Consider the following 19178-nt stretch of genomic DNA (forward strand, 5'->3'; position numbering starts at 1 on the left):
AAATACCATGTGTTCTCATAAATGCGGGCTAAAAAAATGAGCTCATAGAAGTAGGGAGTAGAACTGTGGTTATTAGAGGTGGGGAAGGGGAGGGGGAGGGAAGGATAGGGAGAGGTTGGTTAACGGATACAAAGTTACAGCTTGATAGGGAGAATAAGTTCTAGCGTTCTGCAGCACTGTAGGGTAACTATGGTTAACAATAATTTAGTGCATATTTTCTACAAGCTGGAAGAGAGGATTTTGAATGTTCCCACCATAAAGAAATGATAAAGGGGAGAGAGTGGGTGAGTGGGTGAGTCAAAAAAAAGGGAAAAGAAAAAAGAAAGGAAAAAAATTTTAAAAAATGATAAACATGTGAGGTGATGGCTATGCTAATTATCCTGATTTGATCATTACATATTATATACATGTATCAAAATATCACTCTGTATCCCATAAATACATACAATTATTATGTGTCAACCAAAAATAAAAGGGAAAAAATAGGGCCCATGGGAGAGGACAGCAATGAGAGTGACAACCTCAAAAATAATTTCCCAACATACATAGGGTGTGTTTTAGTCACAAAGCATTTGCACAGCCCCAGCCTCCTTTGGTTTTCACAAGACAGCTGAGAGGCAGATACCACTTCTGTGATTCTCCTTTCGTAAATGAGGAAAGAGAGGCTTAAAGTCAGGACTGGAATCCAGAAGACCATACTCATAAGCCAATAGCACAATGTCTCAGGGTTAGGAAGGAGAATTCTGTGAAGCACTAAAAAGAGCATCAGAAGGTGCCAGAAGAGCTGAGTTTCTAGTTCTGGCAGTTTGGCCTTGAGGAAGTCACATGACGTCTCTGTGAGGCACTTGGCCCATTTACAATGCAAGGCGTCTGACACCTTTAGCTCTAAACTCCCCTTCACCCGCCAGAGTCTAGGCCCAGGTTTGTCATTAAAGTGTAACTTTCAAAACTTTAACTTCTCTGAGCCTCAAATTCTACTTCTGCACCTGTCAAATTGAGGGAGGGCAATGGATTAAAAGAACAAGATCGAAGAGTGTACAGAAAGCCATATGCTCCCTCTCCCTAAGATTTTATCAACCAGTAAAGCACCTCGAGCGTGCTTGGTAGAAACTGTTGTCCTCTACAGGTTCATTGGTTTCTCCTCACAGGAGCAAGAATGATTCATCTACAAGGTGAAAAGGTAAGAGGTAGACATTTAGTCATCCACGTATCTTTATTTGGGAGAGGTGAACATTCTACAGGTCCATTGCATTGAGGACTTTCCTCTCCTTGGCTCCCTGCACTTATCTGGTGTGAAGCAGTCACATTTCTCTACTCAGCTGGCTATAGACTCAACCCTTCCCAAATGCAGATCCCAGCATCCAGCTTCAGCAGGGATGTCAGGGAAGTACAAGGAGGGGCATTTGAGCATACATCCAAGACATGAGATCCAATTCAAGCAAAAAACATGAAATTGGAACCACTGTTTTATATATATATAAGTATATATATATAAATTATATGATATATAAAATATATAATAATTATAATATATTATATATATATTTCTCAAATGATCCAGGATTTGAAAGGAGTCTGATTAACTAGCCACTTAAATCTCAAATCAAATTTCACCCCCTATATCTCCAAAGGGTGGTTGTAAGGATCCAAAAAGATAACGGATAAGAAGCTGAGCTAACCAAGCTCCGAGGCAAGAGGAAGAATACCATTTATTCCAGGGATTCTCGTAGAAAGGCAACTTTATGTTTTAATCATGAGTATTAGTAATTGCTTCATTAGCATGGCATTTTTGCCTCCCAGGCCTGTATGCTTGCTGAGCCTCAGAATTCTAACGAATATTTCTCCTTTGGCCAAGTTTACTCCTTTCAAGAAGATGCTCAAAATGGTCTTGTCATTCACTCTGATTTTTGGTAAAGGGAGAGAGGAGTTCAGGAGAAACCCATCAAATATGGAAATCAGAGCCATAGTGAAGTGTGGGACTACACAATACAAGGCGAGAGGAAGGGTAGCATCGTGGTTGAATGTCAGCTTTGGAGCCAAGCAGGCTGAGCCTGGATCCATGCTCTGGCACTGTGTGACTCTGGGCAATTTGTTTAATTTTCCTGGGCTGCTTTTTTCTTGGCCATAAAATGGAGATAACAGTAGTACCTCTCTTCTCCAGTGGTTGTGAAGACTCTAAGATACTTTGTATCCAGCATCCAGTGAGATGCCTGGCACATGTTACTCAGTTAATTTAGCTACTGTTTGAATTTCCAACTAGCAACTTACTAATAGTTGGAAAATATGCTTGTCCTTTCTGAGCTTCAATTTCCTTTCTTGAAAAACAGAAATAATAAAATATCTATATTAAATGGTTGTCATGAGAACTGGAAAGAGACCAAGAGTATATGTAGCACTTAGAAGGTACTCAATAAATATAGCTATTATTAAAGGGATCATAAAACTTTGGGGAAATTAAATTTAAGTCTTTATTAGGAAACATTTCAGGATGGGCTTTTTAAAATTCCCTGCTTGATAACAAGCTATTCAAGAAAAGGAACTATGTCTTTTTTCACCTCTGCATTCCTAGTGCCTGAAACCTACAACACGACAAGCATGCAGAAAAATTTTATTTGGGTAAACTGGACAAAAATCCTTAGCCCATTCCTCAAGCTTGACTTTATGAGTTAACTTTTCCAAATTTTTAACCAGTGAAGAACTGCTCTTTAAAATATTGTTTCTTAAACTCCTGTGTAATGGTGGCAGTTAATTTTATGTGTCAAATTGCTGCAGGGCGCCCAGATTAAACATTATTTCTGGGTGTGCCTATGAGAGCATTTCTGGATGACATTAGCATTTGAATCATGAGACTCTGTAAAATAGATGGCCCTTCCCAGTGTAGGTGGGCATTATCCAATCCACTGAAGGTCTGAATACAACAAAAAAGAGGAAGAAGAAGGAAGTCACTCCTTTTGCTTCCTGCCCGCCTGCTTGAGCTGGGACATCCATCTTCTCCTGCCCTTCAACTGGGATTTACCTCACAGGCTCCCTGGTGTCAGGCATCCATACTCAGGCTGGAATTATACTACTGACTGTCCTAGGTCTCCAGCTTGCAGATGGCAGATCATGGGACTTCTCAGCCTCCATAATCATGTGAGCCCATTTCTCATGATAAATCCTTTCTCATACATGTGTGTGTGTGTGTGTGTGTGTATACATATACACACACGCGCACGCACACACACACACGCTAAATGTGGTTAAAGATAAGGTAGTTTCATCTTGTAATACATGGACAAAAAAAAAAAAAAAACACCCAAGACCTTTCATTAAGCTCACAATATACCCTCTGCCTGTAGCTACCTCCTCCCTCCCTTCTTCCATCCCACATCTGCTTCTTCCTTAATATTTCAACCTCAATAGTTTCTTTCCTGGCCATTTTGTGAGCCCACACATACATGCTCACTGTTCTTGGGACTCACAGAATCATGGAATCACAAAGTCATATGAGTATTTTAAAGGTCATCTAAGGATAACCACCTGTCAGATGCAATAATGCTGTCTACAAACACTCCTGATAAGTGCATATCCAGATTGGCTTAAACACTGTGCACGACGAGAAATTCACCTCTCTGCAAGGTAGTCCAGGCCATCTTTGGTCAGCTTTGTTAGAAACTTACATTTAGCCCAGACTTACCTCTCTGGAGCTTCTCCCCTAGCTTTGCCTTTTATAGGCTCACAGTAAAGACTGACTTGCCTTTCACTATTACAAACTTCAAATTTAAATTACTGTACATGTATGTCCTATCCTTACAATCAGATTAAAAGCCTCTAAGAACCAGTCACCATGTATTATGTTCTTTGTGCCCCATAGGTGCTTAACAAATACATACTAAATAAATGTTGGGAACACTTCTTTGCTATGTTACCTACTTTGTCTTGGTCAAACCCATCTCACTGGGGCCACTGTAAACAATTCTGTCCTCTGTTCAGGTGCTTAACAGCAGAGTCACATAATGCTGAGTAAATGGAAAGAGAAAAGGAAGCAGAAAGAAACATTTTTTTTTTAAAATTCTATCTTCAGGTGCACCAGGAGGCAATTTTCTTTTGCAGATGCTTTATTTGCAACCCTGACAGTCACATATCTAAGTAAGGAACAATCTAAGTGCTGTCCATTTCCCTCCCAATATGCATGGGAGATCACATTATGTCCTGCGGAGTCATGAGCAAAAAGAAGGAAGGAGAATATGTCCCTAATTGCTGTTTGCTTGGATTATTTTGACATTGGTCAGAAGGCTTTCCATTTTGCTGAGCACTTCATACAGTACATCCAAATTTCCACTGAATATTTAAATGTTTGGTCCACATTCAAGGGTTTTACAGCTGGTTGAGTGTTTTTTAGAAACTCTCAAAGTTTAGAAAATAAATAAATAAATAAAGGTCCCCACAATTCCTGTATAGTATTGAAGAAGGAATTGTTTGACTCATTTAATACCATCTAAAGCAAAGGAACACAAACCTGGTCAGATTTATAAAATATTCTAACTTTTTATATAAGAAGGATAAGCATTTTGTTTGCTCTGTATGAGGGCTGGGGAAGTAATGTCATTAGAGACTGTATTCATTAAAATTATGCAAATAATAGACATCTGATCACATTACTTTGTAAGACAGTATTAAAATGGCACTTTTCCTATTGTCTCAGTTTGAACTAGAGCCCCAGAGTTAAGAACAATAAATACCAGTTACACCCACACTATAAAGCAAGTTCCTAGCTATGCAAAAAAGATAATCCGAAACAAGCCTTGCAAATCTTAGCCCAATAGGCCTCCATGAACCAATCGAGGAGTGATTAGGAAAACTTGGGTGGAGTCTGGGGCATTTCCAAGTGCAGGGGAGCTTCAGGAGAAATATTTGAAGAGCTTGAAACTTGGAAGAAAACAAAGATGGTAAACTAAGGTATACCTGAAAAACTCTAAAAACAAGAGTCTAGCCAGCATAATGGCAGAATGGAAGAGTGAGGCTGTTTTGGAAATAGCTGCACTCTTGAAGTTTGGTGAGATAGACAGCTTGCCTCCTCCTGCAGGTTGCCTGATGCCTCCTCCAGCACCGAACTTCCTTAAAAATGGGTGCATCTAAAATGACCACCTGAGCTTGACGGTGAGACCAGCAGAAAGAGGCTAAACTTGAATGGGTAGAAGTTAGGGTTTGAAGGCAAAGGGTAATCAGCAGTTGCCCAGCCAGAGAAGTACTGGTGGCTCTAAAGAAACTGCAAGTACATCAAAGAAACCTCCTAGGAAAGGGACAGCCCCGTCCCACCACCCAACCCTGGAGGAGCCAGAGGTAGCACATTTAGTGGGCAAAGGAGAGGAGAAAAGCAATGTGGAGAAGCAGATGACCATGTTCTTCCCCTAAAGACGGTTCAAAGCCTGCCTCAGGCCTGGGCTAAGGGAAGGAAAGAATTTTATAATTGGATGAAAATGTGAGGGTTTTGATATTAGACTAAACTAGGCATTTATAACCTAAAAAAATGAAAGATAGACAATTCATTCATATCCAAGAGCTACCAGAAGAGTGATACTAGCTAGCCAAAATCACATTTATAATCTAGGGAGAAAAAAATGACTAAATGGATCAAGTTTAACAGAAAGTAGTGAGAAAGAATGAAGTTGCTTTCTACTTGTAACCCTCATAGAGTCCCACTGGCAAGTTTTAAGTGTCTTGCTTAAGAAATCAAAAACAAAACAAAACAATGATAATGACAACAAAATATTATTTTTAGGATAAAGTCCCAAATCTTTGCATGGAATGTGCTTGCATATCTGGCCCCTACCAATCTTTTGAACTTCACCTCATGCCACCTTCCCTTCACCCAATAACTCCAGCCATGTGGATTTCTGGAAGCTCTTCAAAAATATAAGTGCTTATCACCCCAGGCCCACACTTTTTCCTTTGCCTTTGAATTGTGTGCCTCCTCCTAGCCTCACATGGCTAATTCCTCCCCACTCTTGAAGTGCTTTGGTTGTAAGCAACAGAAACTAGCAGAAAATGAATTCATTGGAAGGGTAAGATGTAGCTCACACAATCAAAGATTTAAAAAATAATTAGTTAAAAACACAGCTGGAAAAGAACAAAAGCCAGGGAAGCTCAAGGAATTCAGATGGAAGGAAATGACGGACAGGCTCTTCCAGAGAATGCACCATCCTCAGCTATTCGTTTTGTTTTTTTGTTTGTTTTGCTTGTTCACCGGAGGAGTCTCAGTCCTAGAGAGGGGCACATGCCCACCCCTGACTAGGAGAGGGCTGAGTATTTGGGTAAATCAAGGGAGCAAAAATTCCTCCAAAGAAAATCAGTTAATACAATACAGACACAGTTAATACAATAATGGTAGACAGGCAAAATAACCAAAATCTACTCCATTTAAGAGCTGCTTTAAACATCTCTTCCTTTGTCAGTCAGTAGCCATAGTCTCTTGAGCAGATTGCTTATAGTATCTGTGTCTCTATTTTTCCGTCACAAGACAGTAAAAGTACCTACCTGGTAGGAGAGTTGTGAGGATTAAATTAACAAATACATGTAACTCACTGAGTGCAGTGACCGCACATAGCAAGTGCTATGTAATGTTATTTTTTTAGATAATTTTCTGTGACCTCCCAGGTCAGTCTGTTATATTGTCTCATTCCATCTTATATTTCTCCTTTGAGCACTTAGCATAAGTGAACTTGTAGAATCATTTGTGTGATTTTATTTAAACATGTCTGTCCCACTAGGCTCTGCATGTATTTATATGTATTTGTATAATTTTTATTTAAGCGTGTGTATCCTATTAGCTCTATAAGGGCAGAGGAAATATTCTTCTTTTTCACCTTATGTGTATTCCCAACCCATAGCACATAGCAGAATGCAGAAGGCTAAATATTAGTCCTTAAAGATATCCAGGTCCTAATCCCTGGAATTTGTGGATGTTACCTTAAGTGACAAAAAGGAGTTTGAAGATGTGATTAAGTTAAGGATCTTGAGATGAAGGGATTATCCTGGATTATCTGAGTGGGCCCTAAATGTAATCATAAATGTCTATAAGAAGGAAGCAGAGGAAGATCTGACTACAGAAGAAAAGGCAATGTGACATCAAAAGCAAGAAGCTGGAATGATGCCAGGAAGAAGTTCCAAGCCAAGGAATGCAGGCAGCTTCTAGAAGCTAGACAAGGCAAGGAAATGGATTCTCCCCTGGAGCCTGGCACCTTGTTGTTAGCCCATTAAACTGATCCTGGACTTCTGTCCCCAGAACTTGTAGGAGAATAAATCTGTGCTATTTTAAGCTACTAAGCTTGTGATAATTTGTTATAGCAGCCATGGGAAACTAATACATAGGCACCTAAGAAATATTTGTTGAATAAGTATATGAGACTTTAGGAATGACAAAAAGAATAGAAATCAAAGCTAGCATGGAAGCTGAAGTATGGGAAGTCTTCATGACATACATAGATAGCTCTGAGCAATTTCTTTTGGTCCACACATCTAAAATTTCATGGTAGGTGGATCAGTTAAACACTGCACATCCCAGTGCTTGTCAAAAAAGGTTGATTTAGGCAGAAAAAGGAATTTATTTAAAGGATGGTGGCTATCTCAGACTCACCAGGGTGACTGAAGTAGCAGTTTCAAGCCCAGCCATGTGCATTTGCACTACAACATGATGACCCTGTAGAAGTCATGCAGCCAAGAGCCACATACAAAATATGCCACACAATTGTTGTGGGGAAGACACCATTGGTGCTGCACCAACCACAGCCTTGTATTGCAAGCCCAGCTAGTAGTACTCAATGCTGGCTGCCACCATCAGCCCTGTAGTTTCTGACCTCCTGCAGTGCTGCAGCCAGAGAGTCCTAAACTGAAAGGAAGCCTAGGAAACTAGGACTGGACATTTTCAGCTTCTGGAGTAGGAGACAGCTCAGCCTCCTAACAGGACTCAGAATGAGGACAGGGAAGATTCCCCAAACATAGGAAGAAAGGGTTTAGGTAATGGAGAACCATAAAGGAAAGAGAAATGTAGGCTGCAATCTCATATCCAAAGCTTACAGTGAACTTATTTTCAGGCATCAGACTTCAACGTGAGTTCACAAAATTGAATGCGTAGTCATGTATCTAATGACCTCCTGTGTTCAATCACTTCTAAATTCAAATTAAAGCAGGTAACAGAATACGGAAGCGATTGAGGTTAAATATGTGCTCTTCAATCTCTAAATTAAATGAAAACGTCTTGCGGAATTTTTAAAGACGGATTTCCTTACTCAGAGTGCCAAATGATGTGATCAACAAAGAAAAGCCTGGTTTTATTTCTCTATCACATTGTTCTATTAGATTGAATGAAAGCCATATTAACTACCTGTCAAAATAATAAAAGATAATCTTATTTGAAAGCAATCAAATAACTAGTGTTTGGGGTAGATATTAGATGTCACTATTATAAAGGAAGTATGGAAATCCCAGACCTTTGAATATCACAGTCTACCACTTAAAATACTCACTCATCTAACATTTTGTCTTTTTCTGTATCAAGCAATATGCAAAGGACTGGGATTTATTTTTTAATGCTTAAGAAAGAATTCCTGAAGGAATTTATATTCTACAGAGGGCTTAAGGGATAGAGATATGTAAACAAACTAATTATAATAATTATAAGATATAACAGGTGCTCTAACAGCTGTGTTATGGGTTGAATTGTATCCTCCAAAAATTTATATGCTGAAATTACAACCCCCATTACTCTAGAAAGTGACCTTATTTGGAAGTAGGGTCACTGCAGATATATAATTAAGATGAGGTAATAGTGAAGTCAGGTGGACTCCTAATCCAATTGACTGTTGTCCTTATAAAAAGAATGTGTAGAGACAGACACACACACAGGAAGGATGCCATGTGAAGGTTGGAGTTACGCTGTCACAGCCCAAGGAACTACCAGGAGCTGGGAGACAGGACCAGAACAGATTCTTCCCCATCACCATCATGCCCTGCCAACACCCCGATCTGGGGCTGCTAGAACTATGAATCAATAAATTTTTGTTGTTCTAAGCCACTCAGTTTGTGGTGCATTGTAATGGCAGCCCTGAGAAACTGGTACGAGATGTATGGGCCAAGTGTTCTGTGAACACATGGGAGGGAGGGATTCATTATGCCTGAGGATGTGAGGAAAGTGACCTCAGAGCTGGTAACATCAGTGGCATATGTGGAAAATGGACAGAAAAAATATAACTTAAGAAAAGACATTCTTCCACAACAAGATGAATACACAAAAGAATGAAAAGGAATTCCTCAGAGGAAAATTTAGAGAGCCAATCTAAGACTAATTATGTACATTATATATCTACTTATTCTTCTCTATGACCCCAAAACAACCTGATCCTATAGTGGAGGGTCCATCATATTTTTTTTTCTTTTTTAGAGACACAGTCTCACTCTGTCACCCAGGCTGGAGTGCAGTGGCACAATCATAGCTCACTGCAACCTCTGACTCCTGGGCTCTAGTGATCCTCCCACCTCAGCCTCCAGGGTAGCTAAGACTACAGGTGTGCACCACCATACCCGGCTAAGTTTTTTAAATTTTTTGTAGAGGTGGAGTCTCACTATGTTGTCCAGGCTGGTTTTGAACTCTTAGGCTCAAGAGAGCCTCCTGCCTGGGCCTCCCAAAGTGCTGGGATTAAAGGAGTGAGCCACCACACTCAGCCCATCATATCTGATAAACAAATAGATGAATAAATGACACAGAAGCCAAAATATGTGACACTTTTAAATGGGATTAGAATAGATATGAACAAATATGAGAGGCATATTCTATGTAGCAAGTGTAGAATATTAATAAAGAACAAAATAAAATAATTCATTGGTTTTAATTTTCTTAAGGGAGGAATTTTTATAAATAAACACAAATCCCAAGCATTTAAAATCTGGAGGCAACCTGCCTCCTTAGCACAGGAGGCAGCACGTCAGTCTCATAAAATCTGGAGGCATAACTCACTCTATCACTCTCAACAAATAAGCAGAAATGGTACAGTAATCACTAAGACAGGACCATACAAAATGCAAAATGTTGATTTAATGCAGCTTTAAAAATTACAAATTAGGCATTCTTGTTGTGATACTAGAGTCTCACACTAAATCATGAAGAACATTTTTGTAATTTGGAAAATTTATAGCTAATGGAGTTGAGCTCCCAAAACATACTTTAAGTTACAAAATGCCTAGCACAAATGTCTACAGATGGTCCATTTATTGATTCCACAAATATTTATTGAGAGAAGCTTTGTGTTAGGCATTGACCATGACAACAGGTAGTTTTATGTAAAATATTGCAAAGTAAGAAAGATAAATTAATTATACATGAAATGGAAAGCTTTATGCATTTAGACTTCTGAGCAACTACCTAATTCATATTTTAAAATTAAGGAATTATTTCATACCCAAATTAATCTATAAACCCAAAGCATTGCTAATCAAAATCCCACCATATATTTTTATAAAACTGATATGGAAATTCTAAAATTCATATACAAGAATAAAGGACCAAGGATCAAGAGATCAAGATAACTTGGGACAAAAGAAAGAATAAGAACAGGGGATTTACTTTACTATATATTAAAACATATAAAGCCATAGTCATTAAGACAGTATAGTTTTGCTTCATAGAAAGCCAATGTACCAATGGAACAGAATAAAGATGCCATAAACAGAGCTGTGCACATATGGAAACCTGATGTAAGACAAAACTGGTATTTCTAATTCCTGGGGAGAAGATAGACTATTCGATAAATTGTGTTGGAACAACTCTCTATCCATATAAAATGAATTATATTCCTTTATCAGATAATACACAAATTTTTATAAGTTTCAGAATGGATGAGAGACCAAAATGTGGGAAATAAAATTTTACAAGTATTAGAGAAAAAATATAGGAGGATGTCTTTATGACTTTAGAGTAGGGAAGGATTTCTTAGCTAGCACATAAACTTGACTAAATTAAAACCTCTGCAAGACCAAAGCCACAATAAACAAAATTAAAAACCAACCAACAGATTGGAAAGAGACTTTTGCAACATATATAACAGACAAAGATTTAATTATATGAAAGGATGCTGTTAGGAAAATCAAGGCCCAGCTGAGAAAAACAGGTTCAAGAATCACATACCTAAGATCAGAAACTTCCAGCCACCGGGCTAGTCATTCCCTTCAGAGCTTGCTGAGAGATGTATTTTCAACAGAACTGGTACTACCATCACCTCCAAACCTCTGACAGGTTGTCTTTTGTTTCTTTTTTTTTTAATTTAAGAATTTTATATGCTTTATTCAAAATTCTTTTGCTATGCAAAACATACCTGTGTTTCATAAAGTTATTTTAAGGAACGCAATTGTAGCAATGCAAGAAACTATTTTTAATATGATAAATAAGAGTGTTTGGAAATTTCTAATTTATTTTACATAATATCTACTCAGTCTGGAAGTTACTAGTGGTCAAATAATACTATGATGTAAAATTTTACTTTTTAAATTATTCTTTTGTTTCTAAATAGAGGCTATTTCTCTCCTCTCTCCTCTCTCTCCCTCAAAACCTAGGGAGCAAGGACTCAAGACAACACTTAGTAAAATTCAAAGATGCCTGCAAGAAGATCTTGTTGACATTTTAATTCCTGGTAGGCTATTTACTTAGCCATTGAACTTGAAAATCTGCTTATCACTACTTGAGTGGGAGAAGAAAGGACTGGGAAAGACGGCATGGTGGGAGACGTAGGGCAAAGAGAAGGCCAGGACTCCCCCATCCGCACCTTGAGTTCAAGTTTCCAAGAGAACTCAGATTTGGGGCCCCAGTCTTGCTAGCAGTAGTTACATCATGAGGAAAAGAGGCACGTACATCAAAGAAATGCTCTGTGAAGCTGCCAACTGAGGATCAGTGGAAGGTGTATCCAATCATACAAGGAACCCCCCGCCAATGCCTTCGAAAGCTGCTTGAGAGTGAGGCCATGATCAGCTGAACCTGTTGGAGATGTTACCTGCCCTGTAGAGCCCATAGACATCAAGCTCAAATGCCATGTAGAGCCAACACAGAAAAGAGCTAAACCTCAGCACCTTAGAAGCAGTGGAACAGGGCAGAAGCTGTCTCACACATCACTCCTGCCTGCCCAAACCTCCCATGGTTAGACAATGTCTTGCACACACACACCACTCCAAACGCCTAGAGCTACAAGTCTCACCTATTTAGAAGGGAGATCTAGAGGATTTTTAAATCAAATATGAGACTTAGAATTCAAAATACACAAGAATAAATCTCAGAAAATGCAACAAATCTGTTCCAATAATGGAGTGTAGCTTAAAAGTAATGGAGATGCTGACAGAATGTCCCAATGGAAAAGGAGCTTTCAATATAATAAAATTGGTAGCACTTAATGAAAAAAGTAAAACCATTTGGGTTTATATCTTGATGAGTTGAAATGCCTCACTAAAACCCTGGTTCTTGGCATCCATAATATATCAAGAATACTTTCTAATTGATACAAAGAAAAGAAATACTTACAAGAAAAATGGGTGTTTTGATTATCTAAACTTCGTGGCTCAAAATAACTATCATTCCTTTGCTTTTATTTTTTTATTTCAGAATATTACAGGAGGTACGAAAGTATAGGTTACACATACTGCCTTTGCACTGCCCAAGTCACAGCTACAAGCGTGCCCATCCCCCAGATAGTATGTACCTTACCCATTAGGTGTGAATATAACCATCCCCTCCCCCCCACTCCCACCTGCCTGACACCCGATGAATGTTACTTTCATATGTGCACATAAGTGTTGATCAATTAGTACCAATTTGATGGTGAGTATATGTGGTGCTTATTTTTCCATTCTTGTGATACTTCCCTAGGAGAATGGGCTCCAGCTCTATCCAGGATAATACAAGAGGTGCTAGTTCACCATTGTTTTTTGTGGCTGAGTAGTACTCCATAGTATACATATGCCACATTTTATTAATCCACTTATGTATTGATGGGCACTTGGGCTGTTTCCACATCTTTGCAATTCTGAATTGTGCTGCTATGAACATTTGAGTGCACATTTCTTTTTTATAGAATGTCTTCTTTTCGTTTGGGTAGATGTCCAGTAATGGGATTGCTGGATCAAATGATAGCTGTACTTTCAGTTCTTTGATGTATCTCTATACTACTTTCCATAGAGGTTGTACTAGTTTGCAGTCCCATCAGCAGTGTACGAGTGTTCCTATCTCTCTGCATCCATGCCAACATTTGTTGTTTTGGGACTTTTTGATAAAAACCATTCTCACTGGAGTTAAGTGATACGTCATTGTGGTTTTGATTTGCATTTCCCTGATGATTAGAGATGTTGAGCATTTTTTCATATGTTTCTTGTCCATTAGTCCATCTTCTTTTGAAAAGTTTCTGTTCATCACCTTTGCCCACTTTTTGATGGGGTTGTTTGATTTTTTTTTTCTTGTTGATTGCCCTGAGTTCTATATAGAGTCTAGTTATTAGCCCTTTATCAAACATATAGCATGCAAATATTTTCTCTCATTCTGTAGGTTGTCTATTCACTCTAGTGATATTTTCTTTGGCTGTGCAGAAGCTTTTAAATTTGATCAGGTCCCATTTATTTATTTTTGTTGATGCTGTGATTGCTTTTGGAGTCTTTATCCCAGAGATGCAGGGATGGTTCAATATACTCAAATCTATAAACGTAATTCTCCATATAAACAGAAGTTAAAACAAAGACCATCTGATCCTCTCAAAGGATGCAGAAAAAGCATTCCACAAAATTCCTTTGCTTTTGATTCTGCAGTTTTGGCAGGGCCCAGTGGGGACAGCTTGTCTATGCCCTATGTGACATTTGCTAGGCTGGAATGTCCAAGGTGGCTTCTTTACTCATATGTCTGCCACTTCACCTAGGATGGCTGGAACAGCAGGGAGGCTGGAAGGATCTCTCTCTCTCTCTCTCCCTTCTCATAGACTCTCCACATGGCTAGCTTGTACTTCCTCACAGCATGGCAGTCTCTGAGCAGTTGGATGTCTTACACAGTAGCTGGCTTCCTCCAAAGGGCAAATGTAGAACCTACCTTGCTTTCTTAGACCCAGACTGGCACAGTGTCAGTTTTGTCACATTCTATCAGTTATTCCAGAAAAACTTGTTCACATTGTGCCAAGGCACAAAGATGTTCATTATAGCATTGTTTGTAATATCAAAATACTGGAAATAACGTGTTTAGGTGAATAAAATTTGCTGTATTTATATAATGGATCAAAAGAAAATGAATACACTGGATCATAATTTATCAACAAGAATACATCTAAAATGATGAAATGATAGTTGAAAAATCATATACTATGAAACAAGTTATATAATTCTTTTAAATACAAACTATAACTATATACTTTCTACATACATATTGTGAAAGTATTAAGTCATAGATTGTAAGGACACACACCAAAGTCAAGATTGATTGCCTCCAAAAAGGAAAGGAGAAGTGTTTTGAGAAAACAGCAAAGTTGAATTCAGTTTTATTTATAATGTTTAAATTATTTTATTTTGTAAAGTTGATGTGAATATGAGGAAATTTTATCCTTTATTTATGCCTTTTTGGTATATTAGTATCTGAAATTTTCTGAAGCTTAAATCCTCTTCAAAATTAAAAAAAAATACTTGAGATTTAGCTTGTGGGGTGGGTGCGGTGGCTCACGCCTGTAATCCTAGCACTCTGGGAAGCCAAGGCAGGAGGATCGCTCAAGGTCAGGAGTTCGAGACTAGCCTGGGCAAGAGTGAGACCCTGTCTCTACTAAAAATAGAAAGAAATTATCTGGACAACTAAAAATATATATATAAAAAATTATCCAGGTATGGTGGCGTATGCCTGTAGTCCCAGCTATTTGGGAGGCTGAGGCAGAAGGATTGCTTGAGCCCAGGAGTTTGAGGTTGCTGTGAGCTAGGCTGATGCCATGGCACTCTAGCCCGGGTAACAGAGTGAGACTCTATCTCAAAAAAAAAAAAAAAAAAATATTTAGCTTGTGTTAAAATTGCTAATCTAGGTGGGGGCCCCAGGAGAGTTTAGTTTGGGAATTTTCAATATCTATAAGGGATCTGAGATTTTACCCTACTTGTAAGCTAAGAAGATAGATTGCCACAGTTTCATGTATGCTTACAGAAGATGTGAGACTTCTAGGTCAGAAACCAAAGACTTTATTACTCATGACAATAGCAGTAGCCAGAGTGTCAGCATTTGTGTCAGTTCTCCAAGATCCAATTCCCACAGGGCAATACAAAGAGGGCTACATTACAGGACAGTAACAATGAGCATATGGAACCTAAATCTTTTATAATGGGCAGTAAAACTGCTTGGCCCATACTCTGGACACTATCTCTATCTTCCAAGGCTGTAAGCCAATCTGCCCTTTGCTCCAGAGAAAGACACTATATTCATCTTACAAGGCTGATTACAGTACAAGCATTCTTGAAAGTATAATCTAGGACAAAGGCAGTCAATGCCTTGCGCATGAAATCTTCAGAAATTCGAGGGGCCTATGGAGAATTGTCTCTTAACATGACTTTTTCAATATGTGAAGACATACTGCACTGTAGTAGCAATATCATAAGATTAATTATTAGTCCTATGATATTGCTATTGCAGTGTTAGGTAAAGATCTATAAAGTTTTTAAATTTAATATAGTACTTTGCTTATTCTAACTACAAACCTCCTCAAGCTAGAATCATAAAATGAGAAGAATGAAACTTTACTACAAGCCAGGGCAGTAAGATACTAATGATTGTTTAAAAAAAAAAAAAGCTAACTTGTAGCAAAATAATAAAACAGCTTTGCACCTCAAGTACAATGTTTCTTAAAACATTAAATGTCATTTTAAAATTTTATCAGGAAAGAAAAAAACAACTACATAATACCAGAATATTTAAAGGTATTCTAACTCATAAATACACTATACTATAAACAAGGTGCCATGGCATAAAATAAAATGAACTATGGATATGCTCTAGAATTAACTTCAGTACACATTATGATGCATAATAGCTGCTGGAATCTTTAAACAACTCATAATGTATGTTTTACTTCTTTATGTTAATATGAAAAACTTCAAAATACCATACAATGATTTGTAAAGGCCTACACTGAAATTCCAAGAAATTTAACCTGAATTTTGACATAAGGATAATGATAATGGATAGTTATATAAAACTATTCAGTCTATAAAACACATAAAACACTTTTTACATGCAAAATATTAAAATGCTAATTCCTGAACAACTTAGAGGCAAAAAATTATTCAGACATATACTATGTCCTTGTCTAAGTACTGAGAGCTTCTTTGTACACAGTGGGTGCTCATTAAAGTCTGATTATCGTAGTGTCCAAGCACTCAACAGGAATTTTTGACAATGGGGAAAGCACAAGTTTTGAAGTTCACCTTTGCCAGCCCTGCCACTTTATAACTATACGACCCTGTGCAAATCACAACTTCTATAAGCTTTAGTTTCCTCACCTGCAAAATGAGGAGAATAATATTTAAATTATACATCTAGAACTATGTCTGACATGTAGTGCTTGTCAATATGAGTTCTTTTAAGTTCTGAAATATTTCTACTTCATATTTAATAATCCTAAAAAGTAGGTGAAACAATACAAACCAGTGTGGCTTTGAACTGTAGTCTATTACATGCCAGCAATCTTACCCTATAATTATGGGTTATTCAAACAAAAGAACCACCAAGCCCTTTAGCTGGGGTCTCTGTTTATCCTAGCCCTCCTTTTCCTATTGAAAATGTAGTCAGCCACAGATTCAAGGGAATGTGAATAGCACATCTAAGGCATGGTTATTACGGGTCATCTGATAATCACATTTGTTTGTGTGTGTGTGTGTGTGTATATGTATCTATATACATTTATTATTCACCTGTTAACTCCATAAGATGCCAATCACGAGCTAGTTTTCAGCAATTACATTCCCTTCATCACTGCTGCATGAGGATGTGATTAACTGGAAAACAGGGAGACCAGAGACACAGCCAAAGGTGACATCACGCAGCCCACACCACTGTAATACAATTGTCAAGTTTGCTGGTGGTTTGGTAAAGGTGGATCAGCTCTGCTCCCTTTGCCAGGGATTCTCACGTTTGTGAAAATTGGATCAATTTGTGGGGTTCCATTTCCTGGTTGGAATTCTCAGTGGCTTTATCCAGAATCTCACTGGCGACTGGTTATTGTAGCACCAGCCCTGCCTTCTCTGCCCCTATCCTGGGGCATTTCCAATTGCAAAGGTAATACTTCAGGTTGCCTTCCCCAGTGCCAAACTTGAGCTTCTCCAGTAAGGTTTTGATCTCTATGAGATCCAGTACATTGAACACGTCAAACCCTTTCATTTGGGCGAGAACAAGGGCATCGCTCATGAGGTCTAGAAGAGGGGTCTGGGTGTGCACGTTGTAGAAAGAATAAGCAGCTTTTAGACTCTTGTAGGTTGGATGGTTCATGATGGTGGAGGGAAGCGTATAAAAGCTCAGGAAATCTGTCACTTCTCCATTTGCATTCTCCACCACCAAAGTGTCGATCATATTCTCCTGGAGGAAGAACCAGTGCTCCACCTCCTCCTGGTTCATGACTGGCGTGAGGTGAAACTGCTTCAAGTACCTGATGAGGAGATAGTGCACGACTAGAATGTCCTTTTTTTCCATTGGTCACAGCCCAGGTGTCTTGGGAGCCTCTGGCAGTTGTAAAGCTTCATGGTAAGCTGCATGGTCTTATTTCTGCTCAGGTGGGAGAACTTCACTCCAATCAACTTCCGTCGGTTTAGGGACCGATGCCAGTCCCTGCCGGTGCCTACAGGCTTTGGTAGTACCACACCGGCAGTGTAAACAGCCTAGAAAATGCCCTCAGGTGAACCCACCTGGTTATCTCTCGGAGCGGGACTAGAGCCACCCTCGTGGAGGGCAGCTTCTTGTGCACACACAGGAAGTTAATCTCCATCATCTTCTTCTCTGTGTCATAGACGTGGATGTTTGCTGGGATGGCGACGATAAACCCAACCAGTTTCCGACTCGAGACAACCCGAACCCCACAGTGCCACGGGGGTAGCCAGCCGGGTGGCCGGAGAGCCCACAAAGAAATTCTGGGGAATAATAAAATCGGAACATGTCATCATCTTCCACATAGTTCTCATTCAGGAGGGTGTAGAGTTCTTTCAGCACGCCATGGTCCAGGGCATCCCAGGTGAAGCCCTGGCGGATGTCGTCTCTGTCAGGCTCCACGGGACCGTGGGTGTTTACCGCTTCGCCCAGTGTGGGGACAGGCTGCCTATCCCGGGCAGGTAGCTTCGCCTGCTAGCCTCCTCCATGGTTTCGGCAGGTCCCTGACCCACCGAGACCAGCTCCATGGCCGTCTGTGTTTCCCGGATCCTCTGTGCTGGCAAGTTGTTCATCTTCACAGGCTGATCCTGGGTTGAATCTGCCTCGCTGCCTTTTTACTTTATTCTTTTTGTTTCTTTTTCTTCTTTTGGCTCCAGTGTCATTGGCTGGACTCAAACCACCCCTGTTGTTGCTGTTGTCCTCCGCGTTCTCGCAGTCGCCGCAGTGCTCACGGCCGTTTCCGGTCCCCTCCCTCCCCGGCCAGAGCGGAAGTGCCGTGGCCTCTCTGCGGCCTCCCTCTCGTCCGCCATCTTGAGTTGCTGGTGATAATCACATTTGGTTTCACCTAGTCTTGACCTCTTGTGGCTTCTGCTATCACTTACAGGATGGCCCAGTCAACCTTCTAAACTCAACATTATGTGATCAGTGAAATTATTTTAGTCATAGTCATGTTCTAAGCTAAGCTCAGGGTGAAAAGTTAAAACAAAGCTTTATTGTATGGTCCCACTAATATGAGGTATCTAGAGTTGTCAAACTCATAGAAACAGAAAGTAGAATAGTGGTTTCCCCGGGGCTGGGAGGAGGCGAAAGTGAGGAGGTGTTTAATGGGCACAGAGTTATAGTTTTGCAAGATAAAAAAGTTCTGGAGATGGGCTGCACAGCAATGTGAATATGCTTAACACTACTGAACTACACACTTTAAAATGGTTGAGATGGTAAATTTTATGTTATGTGTATTTTACCACAATTAATTTTTTTTTAATTTAAAAAAAAGGGGGCATGGTGGCTTGAAACTTACAGGAAA

General features: G+C 39.3%; 1 pseudogene; it reads right to left on the bottom strand.

The window, feature by feature from the left end:
- Window positions 1-17120: 17120 nt before the first annotated feature.
- LOC123641745 lies at window positions 17121-18684 on the bottom strand (annotated as a pseudogene).
- Between the last annotated feature and the right edge of the window lie 494 nt (window positions 18685-19178).

The sequence above is a fragment of the Lemur catta genome, chromosome 7, assembly GCF_020740605.2.
Source record: "Lemur catta isolate mLemCat1 chromosome 7, mLemCat1.pri, whole genome shotgun sequence".
Classification (NCBI taxonomy): Eukaryota; Metazoa; Chordata; class Mammalia; order Primates; family Lemuridae; genus Lemur; species Lemur catta.